The 10,535-nt window shown below is 46.3% G+C and overlaps 1 long non-coding RNA gene across 1 annotated transcript; it reads left to right on the forward strand.

Annotated features, from left to right (window-relative positions):
- The first annotated feature begins 2,715 nt into the window (after window positions 1-2,715).
- On the forward strand, window positions 2,716-4,054 carry LOC137475536 (uncharacterized). Its single transcript, XR_010999941.1, has 2 exons — window positions 2,716-3,019; window positions 3,190-4,054. It is a non-coding gene; the product is annotated as an uncharacterized lncRNA (long non-coding RNA).
- The last annotated feature ends 6,481 nt before the right edge of the window (window positions 4,055-10,535 follow it).

The following is a 10,535-nucleotide window of genomic DNA, read 5'->3' on the forward strand; positions in this document are numbered from 1 at the left end:
AGAAGCAGGACTAGCTGAAGCTTGGAAAGGAGACAGCAGAGGGGGGTGACAGCTCAGTCACATCACAGGTGCCCTAAAAAGGTGAAAAACAAAATCTCATTCCCTGTTTCTCTGAGCAGAAGTATTGATTTTTGTCAATTGAAATACCACCTAGTAGTCTTAAAACAAACACCACGGATTTTTGGTGCAGTTTTCTGTTCAGCATCATTGTCACAGGATGTCATGGAGATCAAAGATGTGGCAAAGTCCAGCAAGGGATTAGGGAAATCCACTGCAGCTTCTAAACAAAGGTGCATGGAAAGCTCCTAAAGCTCTGGAAGCTGGATGCACAGTCCAGGAGTGGGACCATTACATATTTATCTACTTAAATTTTTCTTCTCTAAGTGTCTTCTCTCAGTGTCAGGGAGGGAGTGCTGGACTGCGTGGCCCAGCATGGTGTAGAAAAGTAGGAAAGGTGGACCACAGCAAGGCTGTGATTTTCTGAAGTTCATATGAAATTTAGGTTGGAGCTGGGAACTGACTTCACGCCTACAAACCATCATACCAGGAATACAGCAATGTATAACCACAGGGGCAGTATCCCCACACAATTGTGTGCCAGAGTTTCACTTGCTGGTCTGGAAATGAACCAGGCAGTAAAAGTGATTAGCAGTGGAAAGACACTAGACAGCTATAATTATCTAAATGCCTTCCTATTAACCATGTGAGAAACTAAATCCTCACAATCACATTCATTAGTAAATGCTAAGGACAAACTAACTGCATGAAGTTTTATTTGATTAGGCAGAAGAATTCTACTCCAATATGATTATGTTACACAGAATGACCTAAAAAAAAATAAACCAAGTCTGTTTCAGAGAGCAAATGAATGTTAATACTAGCAGACAAGCAAAGAAGCCTAGTCTTTGTGGTACAAGGGCTGCTCCTTCCAACAGCATGGCCAGGCTCCCTCAGCTGATGGCAAAGGCTCCCAGCTCCCTGGCATGGCTCTGGCTCCTGTTCCCTCTGCTGGACCTGTGGATGGTGAGTGCAGGAGGGACAGAGCCAGACCTGCTGCAGCACACTGTAGCGACTCACCTGCATGTTAGCCCCACTTGGAAACCCTTCAATGCCATAGCAAGAACAGACAGGCAGGAGGAGAAATTCACCTTCTTGATGCCTGCACTGTTTTTCACCTGAGGCAAAAATGTGGTTCAGTGGACAGAGCATCAGTGTGAGTGCCATGAGTGCAGCCTGACGGCTGCTCACCTCAGAGGTGCTGGGTTTTAGCCACCCCTGGCACACCATGTTGTAAAAGTGTGTCACTGGTCCCTGTGCTGGACACATTCACTCCTTCCTGTGTTAGCAGAGAATGAGGAGAGCTAAACATAACAATTTCTACAGACATGTGAAAATAGTATGGCAGGCATCCATTTTCAGGGCAGGCTGTTTTTTTTTTGGTATCTTTGCTGATTTCTTTCTTGAAATACTGATAAAGAACAAACTTTTCTTAAGAATAAACCTCTTCCAAGAACTCACAAGTATGGACTAAGAAGGGTTGGTGTGCTGGCAGCGGGGATGGAGGAGCTCATTGCACCTTTAAGGGAAGTGTGAGGGTAATTCCAGCACCAAGCTGAATCCCACTGGATCCATAACACCCATAATTTCTAGATATTGAGGTGGCAAGCATCTTACCAATGTCTAGACACAACAAAACAACATCCATGCATAAAAAAATGAACAATGATCACAGTCCATCCAGAGCGTGAAGCACTCCAGGGAACACCGGTGTCTCCAGAGCCTAGGTACCAGTGATAGGAACAGGAGAGAGTAAAAACCTGAGCCAGAGGGTCAGTTTCCAACATGAATTACAAGTGTGACTTGTTCTTGACTGAAACTGTAATTGTCAGTTTTAAGCCTGAGTTCCCTCCATACCCCTTTACTCCCAGGCAGACGACAGGGATACCTGGTGTTCTTGTGACTTTATCCAGTCATCCAGTTTAGGAGATTCAGAGCCCTGTGAGACCCTTCAGGTAAGGAGGCAGAAAGGAGAACGTAGCCTCTCCTGAGAGGCTTCCCCACATTTCTGTGTGGGCATAAGTCTCTCTGAAGTCCATGAAAGCTGCCCACCCAGATGAAGGATACCTAGACATCATCTAAGCACTCTTCTACTGCTCCACAGACTATGGAGAGGACACTGCTGTGTGCTGCTGGCAGGTTAGGGATCACCCATTCACAGAGTCCACAGGACAGGTAGGTCACCAAGCATCTCGCTGGTCTGCCACCTCATCCTGTCCAAGCACTGCAGGTGAATTCTTTATACATAATCAAATAAACCAGAAAGTTATTCGATTTGAATTAGCATTCATTAACACAATTGATTGTGTTGATTTAGTCATCTAAATGGTCAATGCTAGGACATTTGGATAATTATTACTGTTTAGTGATATTTCCTCAGCTAATTGTTTTTATTGAATGACTCACTTTGATGATGCAGCTGAAACTAATGTGCAGCTGAGCTCCCAAGGAGAAGGCTTTTATCTGCCCAATCCACCTCCCAGGGGCTCCATCCTTCCTGTAAGACAATGCATTTTGGTGCCTCTGGATGGTCCTTAGGGGAAAAAACATTTGGGAAATGTTCCTGCCTTTGCCAATGCATGCTTGATCATATGTGGTGTGATTTCTCACAGCAATTCGCCCTAACAGGATTTTAAAAACCTGAGCTAAACTAAGCTGAAATGGGTTCTTTCCAAACTCTGCTTGAGTGGGTGCCACCTGTGAGGGCAGCAGGGCAACAGCCCAGTAAGCTATTTCCTACTCCACCCTCTCAAGCACACCCCACCCTTGCCCCATGAGCTAAGACCCTGCTGATGCTGCCCTCCTGCACAGAGAGGGTCACCCCACTCCCCCAAAGCCAGGCTGAGCCCCTGCCCTGCAGCAGTGCCTGCCTACATGGGAGGGCTCATGCAGTGGTCAAGCTCTGGGCTTGACCACAGGTGTCTTCCCACAGGTGTCCTTCACCACATTCAGAAGGTCCCAAGTAAGGCTCTGCCTGCACAGCTCCATGACAATGTAGAGAGACCAGAGCTGATGTGAAAGTTTTCCCACCTGGAGCTCTCTGGAGAAGCCCAAATGGGCAGACCACTGCTGCAGCAGCAAGAATTCCTGGGACACAAGGACATGTTGACTGGGATGGCTTCTGTCTCCCAGGTCTGCAGGGCCAAAGAACTGCCAGCTGGTGAGGATACAGGAGGTAGCTGCAATGGCCACAGTGGGGTGCTGGGCTTTGGGAGGCAGAGGATGCAGCCAAGAAAAGGATTTGTGTCTGTGAATGCAGACAGAAGAATTAAATAGTGTGACAGTCAAACAGTTGTTTCAAAAAGGGGTTGATAGAGATTTTCTTTATTGCTCTGGGGAAAATCACTCCCTCCCACCTCACTTTCCTTGCTGGCTTTCCCACAAATGTGTTTCAGAGCCTCCATGAATCTTCCTGACTTAAACATAAAACCAAGCCTGTGACCCTAAGCCTGTTCCCAGAGGTCAGTGTTTTCCCAAGCAAGTTATATTTTTGCCTGCTTAGAAATTTGATCTGGGAAGAACTCAAGGACTAGTTTCCACCATTTGTACAGGATTCCTGAACATCTAGGGATGGCCTGCAACATGTGCCCTCAGGGCTACGCCATGGGCAGGCCTTCCAGACATCACCACAGCATGCGCACAGGATGGGGAGCTCACAGAAGAACTGAATTTACTGCCACGCATGAACTGTGTATCCAAGAAAGGCAGGAGCTGATCCTGGAGAGATATTTCTGTCTAGGAAACACCACAACCATAAGTTAGTACATAACTTCCATGAAATCCAAAGAAATCAAAGCCCTAAAAGGCGTATGCTAAATGAAAAGTTACCCCAGGAATGGATATAGCCTTGGAGAGAGATAAATTTAAACTCCTTAGAGGCTAGAAAATCTCCATTGCAATCTCCATCTGCTCCCTCTTCCTTCCCAATACAGCTTTAATAATGAACCACTGATCCCAGCCCACTCTGTAAGATGCAGTGTTATTTCCAATTCCCATTTTCTACATGCAGCTCGGGTACCTCAGGACCGGCAGGAACAGCCACCTTCTGACCACCGGCTGGGCAGCAGAGCTGAAGCCGCACCACAGGATGGCACTGCTCATTTCCTAGCTCCCACATGTGGTGGTGGCCCTGAACTTACCGCCAGTCATCACCTGGGAGAGATCATGCTCAGAGTAAACAGTTGAAAATAACATTGCATGAAAATAAGAAAGAATGAGAGCTGTGTGATAAAATGAGGATTTTATTATAACCTGTGTCCTGGGACTGCCTGCAATACTCGGAGCACGCAGAACATGGCATGTATTTAACCTCTCTCAGCCTGCCTTTAGCCCCTCTGTGTGTAAATCAGAATTCACCTAACACTCCTCTAAATGCAGTCTAGCTCTTTGCTGTCCCTTGGAGATTTTCTCCCAGCTTACTCTCCTGCAAAGAATAACTGTGATACCCCAGGTGCTGCAGCCCCACTTCCATCAACTTCCATTTGTTTACCTAGAAGAAGGATGGGCTGGACCAGGACATGGCACCAGAAGCACATCCAGCCCTTGGACAATGCTGCATGCTCCCTGCTGACACAGCCAACGATCCAGCTCTGAGCACAGCTCACAACTATGCCAGAAAAAACTCAGGTTAAAACCCTGGGAACTTTCCGAGCAGAGCACCAGAACACCCAGATGGGTGTTTTGCACTGAGGTATCTAAAAGCCAAGCTCCTCCTGAGAGCGATATTACCAGCAGCTGCTGCCGACACCCCTTGCCAGCCTCGGGCAAATTGTGGATGGCAGATTGGGTTTACCACACCCGGAGCCACGCAGTCTGCCGGGCTTTGTGACTCCAGAGGACTTTCAGCAGCAGGAGCAGAGAGCAAAGAGCACGCCTTCCTCCAAAGAGGGTGTGCACAGGAGGAGCTGACCTCGCAGTCCCTTGGCTGGCAGTCCCTGGGTTTTTTCAGGAAGAACATAGCCCAAAGTTCATCTTCTGTTGTTGCGGGTTTTTCCTCTCAGGGCTTTGCCGTTAGTATTGTCTAGTATTTCCTGCTTCCACTCCTGGCAGCTCCCCTGCTAGCTCAGACACACAGCTACAGCACTCAGTTCATTAGTCCCTGGGTTTGCCACATCCGTCCCCAGGGAAATCCCTGGGCCCGAATGCAGTTGAGCTTCTAATTGAGGTTTGCTGTGCGCCTGTCTGCTGCACTGGGCTCCCACTGTGCACACAGGAGCAGTGCGCTGGCTTTTTGTGTTTATCCAGGATTATTCACACCCACCAACTTTAGGCACAGAGGTTGCACGGGAGCATTAGAGGTTCAGAGCAAACTGTGTGCTGAAACAGACATCTCTCACTGCTCACAGGCAGCCAGGCTCTGACAGCCCCAGAGTAACTCAGTTAAGGTCGCTAGTTTGCACAAAATACCATCTAGTACCACAGAGAAATTTATATCCAGATCCAGTTTTGCTTCCTCTGTAATCCAAACAGAAATAAAAGTAGCTCCCTGCTTTGCACAGCCCTGTCCACTCTGCCAGGCTTAGCTATCTCTCCCAAATGGTCACCAGCTCAGTTTTTCTTCATGGTCCCACTGTTCTGCCCTCTCCAACTCTGTAATATCCCTACTTGCTGGGAAGAACTAGAGACTGCAACATTACCAAATGTCACAGCTGTCTGGAGGGGGAAAGTCCCTTTTTAATTATTAGTATGCTCACAGTTCATATTTTCCCCATTAGGTGCTTCCACTCTGACTGCAACCACATAGGGGGCTGTACTGATGGAGAGCGACTTTATTGCTGGAGGGAAAGTAGTAAAACAAGCTCAAGAGACCTGCCCTCTCCCTCCCCAAGATTCTTTTTTCCTACATGAAACAAGTGTGGCAGCAAGCTTTGCTGCATCAGGCAGTGAGCATCAGCTTAAAGCTTTTTGAGCAACATGCTTTAACAAAGCTTCCGCATGAAAAACAGGAATGACACCAGAGAAAACTTGTCTTCCAAGTGGTAGCAAATTTCAAATTACTTGACTTATGTTTACCCTTAAGGCATAACAATAAAAGCAGTTTAAATTGATATAGTACATCTCATCCCTAAGGATCCCCAGAAATGCAACCAATTGATAAACAGCCCACAGTTCATGCAGAGAAATACAGACCCTCCCAGGGATGCAATGCGTCAGTTTAAGACTTGCCAAAAATAAGCTGAAGTCAAAAAATAAAAGCAGACTAGTAGACTAGACTAAAAGCCAACCAGAACTCTAGATCCATTAAACTCTGGTCAGGACACTGCAGCTAATTATATTTTTGTGTCCGTGGCACATGGGTAGGACTTTAAATGCCCTAATTTGGACCTTGGCTTTATGTGCCAAAAATTACCCTGCAGACTATTTGCTTGGATATCATACCAGCTGAAATAAGGGGCAGAAATGCTTCCTACTGCATCCACCATTCTGCTCTTTGGAGTCTATGACCAACCCAAAATAACCTCTGATGAAAAGGTTTGAGAAGGTAGGAATACAAGCCACATGGCACATGTGACTACCTTTGGCCTTCATCCTGGTGGACAAAAATGGACTTTGCATAACTTTCCTTTCTCTCATTTGGCTGGTTTTTTTTAAGCTTTCAAATTAGTTACTTATATTATTATTAGAAAGAAAGAGGGAAATACGTTTTCCTTGTTTACCACTGGACTAATTGTTTGGAGCTGCCTGGTTCTTATCTCTGTAGCAGCTGTAAATGGGAAACTGAAATATGTGGCTTTTATTTATAAATATGTGGATTTGCCATTTTTGACAATGGCAAGTGTCCCCTGGCTTCCCTTGCACCAGCAAAGTCCGTAGATTTTTGAAGCAACAAACCAGAGTCCTATTCCAAGGGGTATCTGCACATGCACATACAAGTACAGACAGCAGGTCTACTTCACTGATTTGTTTTGCTTTTGGCTTTAACATCCTGGGCCAAGATCTTGCTGGATGTTGTTAACTGATGCATTTCCTGATATGTTTCCTGGGAGCCACATACGGCCTTTGCCATTAAATGAGAGGAAACAGTTAATGGGTATCTGCAGCAGCAGTCACAAAAGGATGAAGTTGTGGGACCAACTCTGGTAAATCAACAGCACTAGATGGTTGTCATGATTAGTGTGGCAATCAGGAAATTACAATTTAATGTGTTTGCTGGAGGAAGCAGCAAGAATTCTTCACGTACTTTTAAAACTGATTAAAACCCTACTACCCCTTCTCAGTATTCAGACACTTGAGGCTGCTTCTCAGAGCTCTGCCAGTTCCTTTCTGCAAGGTAGAATAAAAACAAACATCACATCCCTACAGCACCACAGCCTTGCCAATTGAGTGCTCAGGGCGCCTAAAGTGCCGGAGGCTTTTGCAAAACCTAGCTCTTAGGTATGAGGTGCAAAACCACCTCCCGTGGTTACAGTTTTTACATTGTTAAAGTAACTTTTAGGTACTTCTTTGGCATTGAAGTGCCTGCTGGACCAAGCAGCAGAGATTGAGAACATAATCCCAAATTAGAAATGCGGAGAATGTTAATCTCCTCTCAAAATGACAAGCATAGAAAACACTTCTCTGGAATTAATGCAGATATAGCAGAGGTATTAAACCAGAATACACAAGCAAAGAAGGTTCAGGTTGACACCGATGACTGCAGCGTTCATGAAGTTTTGCTTTTTCAATAGGGTTCATGAAGTTTTGCTACTGTTTCAGCAGGGCCAACCCCTGTTCCTGCATAGGTACAGCTGCTCCATCCCCTGGGAGCCTGTCTGAGCTCCCCAGAACTGCAACACTTGGGTGAGAGGCCACACAGGAAATTAGGGTTTTGATAGGCTCCACCCTATATCCAAAAAGCTGAGCTTGTTTCTTTCTATTCTTTTTCTCTTGTGGACCATATAGAAAATTGCATAGAAAAACTGCTTGAATGTGATAATTTAAAAAAATAAATAAATAAAAGAAAAAGGATGGTACTTCAACAGCACAAAGCAGCACCAATGACCTTCACCACTCCAAGACCTTTGCTTTATGCTATCTTCTATTATGTCATCCCTTCAGGCAAGTATTGTACGACTGTGCTAACTGTGAGGAGTTACAGCAGACAATAGCCTTATTTGCTTAATTGATAATGAGGGCTCCACTGGCCCCTGCATCTGAAGCTAGCTGCTGCTTTGCATATGGGTTTAGGGCTAAGTCCCTTCTCCAGCGGTGCTTTTCGTTGCCTAATACCCAGGTTACTGGCCCATGTGTTGGCCTCCCCATGATGTCTAGGGCCAGGCTGCAGAGCGGCAGCATCTCCCTGAGGCAGGAAGTGGGCTGGCCTCAGCATGACTTTCCATCCAGAAAACATTTTCCATCACCTTTCTGCCACCTACAAATGGCTGCAGTGCTGCCAAGTTGAAACACACACAAAATAAAAGCATCTCGTGTGCCTCTGAAAAGAGGCTGCTTGCAAATGCTTGCTAAAAATAGTCCTGTGATGGCCTGTGAGGGCAGCTGGAGGTCTCTTATAGAAGGAGGCAAAGAATTCCCTTTGCTGAAGTCAGTTTACAGCCATCACAGCTTGGACAGGAGTTTTCAAGTTTAATGTCTGTGTAGTTCTAGCAAAATCCCAACTGCAGAGAGCAAGGTCCTTGCTGGGCTCAATTCCCCTGCTAGTCAGAGCAGGAGCTTGCTTTTCAGCTCCCTTCTTCCTTTTTTGAAGAGATGCCGATAGGAGGAGATTCATTTGTTAATTAAATTTCCCCTGCCAATTTACATTAAATAGGGGGAACTGTTTCAAAAAGCTCGCGAAACTTACATAACCTTTAACTTAAAAAAGAAAGAGTTTTACAGCTTTTTTCTAAACCTGCCCAAAAGCACCACTGGATTGTCCCAGGCCAAGTGATGAATACTGAAAAGAAGTCTAGGAATGGCACAGCTGGGCTGAAAATTAGAAACATTTGCTCACAGAAAGACAGGCATTCTTCCTCTCCTCTGGCTCTTTGTTTTATCTTTGGATTTTCCCATAAGTTCTTGTTCAAAGGGATGCCATCCCATGGGAAAATGACAAAAGGAAAAAAAGTACAGACACTGTTACTCAGTGAAGCCAGCAATAGTTGCAAGAGAAGAAAAATTCGTCATGGGAATCCCCTACATCTGAGAAGCAGAAGCAAAAATTCACCAGGAAAAAATTCACTGCTTTCAGCTCTGCAGATAGAAAATGCCTTTTATCCATGTGGGATCCTGCATTTATCCAGTTTTTATTACCCACAGATGCCATGACAGCAGTAGTAAAATAGCAGAGAAGAGTCACTAGGAATGGCCAGAGAAAGTAAGAAGAGTGGCTGAAAATATAATTTCTTCTTTAAAAGGTTTGTTCTGTTGTGGAGTGAAAACTTACACAGCAGAGATGCAAAATCCTCTAAATGCTGAGGCAACACCTGCACACTTGCAGGCATGGCAGCGTAACACCCATCATGTGCAGTACTGCCTGAATCTCTCCAAGAAGTGACACTCCTCACCAAGCAGGGCAGATGCAGTAGCAGCCTCAGCATTGCTCCGGTGGTGTTTGATTCTCTGACATTTTACCATGACTTTGCTGCCCTGGGTTTGCTAAAAAGCTTGTTCCTAACAGGTAAGTGCTGGTTAATGACTCTGAAGGTGGTCCCTCTCATCAGACTTCAAAACGATCCTCACAGGCTCAGGGATGTCATTGTGCAGACTGTGCAAAAACGAGGTGCTGTGCTACATTGCACCTTGTGGGTGATGGAGCTTCCAAGAGTAATGCTGTACAGAGAGACTCCTGGGAGGACCACGCTGCAGCCTTGCAGTGCTTGAGGGCAGCCTAGAAAAAGATAGGGACAGGCTTTGTAGCCGGGCCTGCTGCTATAGGACAAAGGGTAAGGGATTAAAACAGAAGGAAGGTCAATTTAGATTAGATATAAGGAAGAAGATTTTTTTACAATGAGGGTGGTGAACCCTCTGGGCAACCTCTTACTGCTAGAGGTTGCCCAGAAAGGTGGCGGATGCCCATCTCTGGAAAAATTAAAGGTCAAGTTGGATGGGGGTCTTATGCAGCTGAAGATGTCCCTGCTCATGGCAGAGGCGTTGGTCTAGATGGGCCTTTATTTTCTCCTAAGTTGTTGTTCGAAGAAATGGCATCCCATGGGAAAATGACAAAATGAAAAAGAAAACACAGCCACTCAGTGAGGCCAGAAATAGTTGCAAGACAAGGGAAAAACCCCTTTTTTATAGAACCCTTCCAACCCAAATTACTCTGATTCTATGATCCCGCGGCCCCTCTTTCCAAGGTGGCGGAACGTCAGGGGGGATGCGGGGCGCACTCGGGGCCAGCAGCGCCCGGCACCGAGGCGGGACCCGGCCGGGGAGGAGGCACCGGGAGCGCCAGGATCGGGCAGGGTAGGGCAGGGAAATCCCCGCGGGGCGCGGCAGGGAAGTACCGACGGGGACGCCGGAGAGGCAAGTACTTCCCCCCTGGAAAAACGCCAAGTTCCCTT

This window comes from Anomalospiza imberbis, chromosome 6 (assembly GCF_031753505.1).
Source record: "Anomalospiza imberbis isolate Cuckoo-Finch-1a 21T00152 chromosome 6, ASM3175350v1, whole genome shotgun sequence".
Taxonomy (NCBI): Eukaryota; Metazoa; Chordata; class Aves; order Passeriformes; family Viduidae; genus Anomalospiza; species Anomalospiza imberbis.